Here is a 3929-nt window from a genome sequence, read left to right as displayed (position 1 = left end):
GTCACAGTACATCACTTATCTGCATAAAACTTTATTATAACTCCCCACTCCATTCAGAGTAAAAGCTAGTATCTTAATAATGACCTGGTAGAAGGTTTTACATGATCTGGTTCCCACTGTGTCTCAGACTTTCTCTCGCATTTCTTTCCCCCTCACTCACTCCACTCTAGGTACAGTGGCCTCCTGGCTTTTCCTCCAATACTCCAGGCATGCTTACACTGTAGTGCTTCTGCACTGGCTCTTCTCTTTGCCTGGAATGCTCTTCCTCTCCACAGTGAATGCTTCCTTCCTCAAGTCTTTGCTAAATGTGTTCCCTTCTCAGTATGATCTACTCTTACCACCCTATTTATGTTTGAACCCCGCCCCTCATCTCCTTACTTTGCTTTGTTTTATTTTTGCAGAGCATTTATCACCTTTATATATTTATCAAATATACATATATTTGTTTATTGTAATAATAGAATTTAAGCATAAAAGGGCAAGGATTTTTGCTTGTTTTATTCACTGCGCCTAGAATAGTGCCTGAAGTAGTACCTGACATACGGTAGGTGCTCAATTAATATTTATCAATATTATCAAATGAGAGAATGAATGAAGGGAGGTCTGATGGGTTTGATATAGATTTGGCTCTTGGAATGATTCCTTATCAGTGGCATACCTTTGATTGACTACAAAAAATTTTTGATACCCAGTAGAGTAGAATGGAAAGAGCTTTATCTTTAGAGTCATAGTTGATTCTAGCCCTTGCCACTTACTGATATAGTCTCTGCACTTTTGACATTAGGCTAATAATCTGTACCTCACAGGATTGTTGTGATGAGTAAACGAATTAACGTATATACTATACCTAATATAGAAACTGACCCATTGTAGGACCTCATAAAGTCATAGCTGCTCCTTATTGATGGAAGGTGATGATAGGCTCTCACAAAATGAATGCGTTCTATCAAACATTTAAGGGGAAAAAATAATACCACTCATATAAAATCATTCAGAAAATAGAGGCAGAGGAAATAATTCCCAATTGTTTTATGAGGCCTGCGTTACTTGTGATACACAAACTTGACAGACATTACAAAAACAACAAAAGAAGATTGCAGACTAATATTCCTAATGAATAGAAATGCAAAAATCCTAACAAAATAATAGCAAATAGCTTTTTGTCCCCTGCCATCTTGGGGCCTTTGGAGGCCTGCTAGGAACAGGACTTCTAAAATGACAAATATGTCTGGAAGGTTGTGGTCCAAAGCCATTTTTGCTGGCTATAAGTGGGTCTCCAGAATCAGAGAGAGTATACAGCTCTTCTTGAAATTGAAAGTGTTTATGCTTGAGATGAAACTGAATTCTAACTAAGCAAGAGATGTGTCTATGTGCATGAGGAAAAGAACAAAACAGTCACTCCTGGTGGCAAATTGAACAAAACCAGAGGAATCTAGGGAAATGTAACTTGTGCTCATGGAAACAGAGGCATGGTTCGTGCCAAATTCTGAAGGAACCTTCCTGCTAAGGCCATTGGACACAGAATCCGTGTAATGTTGTGTCCCTCAAGGATTTAAACTTACTGAAAAGTAAGTAAAGTTGGGGCGGTCGGATATTTCAGTTGGTTTGCACGTGAGCTCTCGACAACAGGTTGCTGGTTCGATTCCCACATGGGCCAGTGAGTTGCACCCTCCACAACTAGATTGAAGAAAATGAGCTGCTGCTGAGCTGCCAGAGGGGTGCTGAATGGCTCAGTTGGTTAGAGCACGAGCTCTCAACAGCAAGGTTGCTGGTTCAATTCCCACATGGGATGGTGGGCTGTGCCCCCTTCAACTAAAGATTGAGAACGGCGACTGGACTTGGAGCTGAGCTGTGCCCTCCACAACTAGATTGAAGGACAATAACTTGGAGCTAATGGGCCATGGAGAAGCACACTGTTTCCCAATATTCCCCAATAAAAATTAGGGGGAAAAAAGACCAAGTAGTGTTTATCCCAGGTTATGCTAAGATTGTTTTAACATTTGACATTCAATCAATGTAATATTTTATATTAACAGAATAAAGAAGAAAAACCAAATAATCATTAAGATAAATGCAGAAAAAGCATTTGGCAAAATTAAACACCATTCACGATAAAAAATCCCCAGCAAATTGAAATAGAAAGGATCTTTCTCAATCTGATAAAGTGAATCTCTGAAAAAAACTACAGCTAACATCATATTTAAAGGTGAAATATTGAACGCTTTGCCCCCAAGCAATAATATCGACTTCAACCACTTCTTTTCAAAATTATACTGGTGACCATAGCCAGTGCAATAAGATGAGGAATAAAAATGAAAAAGCCCGAAGATCATAACAAAAGAAGTAAAACTATCTCTATTTGCAGATGAGATGATGGTTTAGGTAGAAAATCCTAGAAATTCTACAAGGTAATTATTAGAATTTGTGAAAACCTCAGAATACAAGGCCACTATACAAAAATCTGTTGTATTTCTATTAGCTTCAAAAATTGTAAAATAAAATATCAAAATTTCATTTAAAATCGAATTTAAAAGCTTAGGAATAAATGAATAAAAGATGTATAAGAGCTCTACATTTAAAACTAGATTTGTCTGAGAGAAATCAAATAAAATATAAATAAATTGAGATATATGCCATGTTCATGGATTGGAAGACTCAATATTGTAAAGTTTATTCCTAAATTAACCTATAAATTCAAGGTCATCATGGTCATAATCTTACTATGCTGTTTCGTACAAACTGACAAATTGATTGTAAACTTTCCATGGAAATGCAAAGCAGGTAGCATATCCAAACACTTTTGAAAAAGAAGAGTAAAGTTGGAGGACTCATATTACCTGATATTAAGACTTACTATAAAGTTACAGTAATCAAAACAGTGTGGTCTTTGCATAGGAAGAGACAAATTGATTTATTGAACTGAATAGAGGGTCTAAAATTAAGAGCCACGCTTTATGGTCATTTGATTTTCTACAAAGGCTCTAAAGAAATCCAGTGCAAAAAGAAAAAAAGAATTTTAATGGTGGTGGAACAATTAGATATCCATATTGAAAAAAAAAAAGAACCTCTACTCCTGCTTCACACGACACATAAAAAATAAATCCAACACAGTCCTAGAACTAAATATAAAAGCTAAAATGATAAGGTTTCTAGGAAAAAAAAAAGCCATAGGAGAGTATCTTTGCAACTTGGGGATTAAAAGAACACATTTTGAGATTGCACCCAGAGATTAACAACTATACAAAAAATAGGTAGCTAGACTTATTTAAAATTTAAAGTTAGTGGTCATCAAACTATACCTTTAAGAAAAAGAGTGGGAAAGGCACAGACTGGGAGGGAATATTTGCAAAATATATATTTGACAAAGGACTTGTAGCTGCAATATATACTTACAAAAACTTCTCCAACTCCATAATAAAAAGACAAAATATCAAATTTTAAAAAATGGGCCAAATATTTAAATAGACATTTAGCAAAGGATGATATGCAAATGACCAATAAGCCCATGGGAAAATGCTCAGCAACATTAGTCATCAGGTAAATGCAAATAAAGCCACAATGAGGTAGCATTACCCAGCCTCCAGAACGGCAAACATTACAAGGGCTGACAACCTCAAAACTGGCAAGTATGTGGAGTAACTGAAATTCTCATGCAATGTTGGTGAGGATGATAAAATGATAGAAGCACTTTGGAAAAGGCACTCTTAGTGTCTAATAAAACTATACTACCGTATGACCCAGCAGTTCTACTCCTAGGTATTTATACAAGAGGCTGAAAACATATGTCCAGAGAAAGATTTATATAGGAATGTTCATAGCAGGCTTATTCATAATAGCCAAAAACGGGATCAAGCTTAGTGTTCATCAACAAGAGAATGAATAAACAAACTATGGTGTATTTATACAACGTAATACTACTGGAATACTAC

General features: G+C 36.0%; 1 pseudogene; it reads left to right on the top strand.

Annotated features, from left to right (window-relative positions):
• The first annotated feature begins 1224 nt into the window (after window positions 1–1224).
• On the top strand, window positions 1225–1556 carry LOC117038082 (60S ribosomal protein L35a-like; annotated as a pseudogene).
• The last annotated feature ends 2373 nt before the right edge of the window (window positions 1557–3929 follow it).

The sequence above is a fragment of the Rhinolophus ferrumequinum genome, chromosome 18 (genome assembly GCF_004115265.2).
Source record: "Rhinolophus ferrumequinum isolate MPI-CBG mRhiFer1 chromosome 18, mRhiFer1_v1.p, whole genome shotgun sequence".
NCBI classification, from domain to species: Eukaryota; Metazoa; Chordata; class Mammalia; order Chiroptera; family Rhinolophidae; genus Rhinolophus; species Rhinolophus ferrumequinum.
Note: the sequence above shows the minus strand (reverse complement) of the source record. Positions and strands in the feature narration are given on the sequence as shown.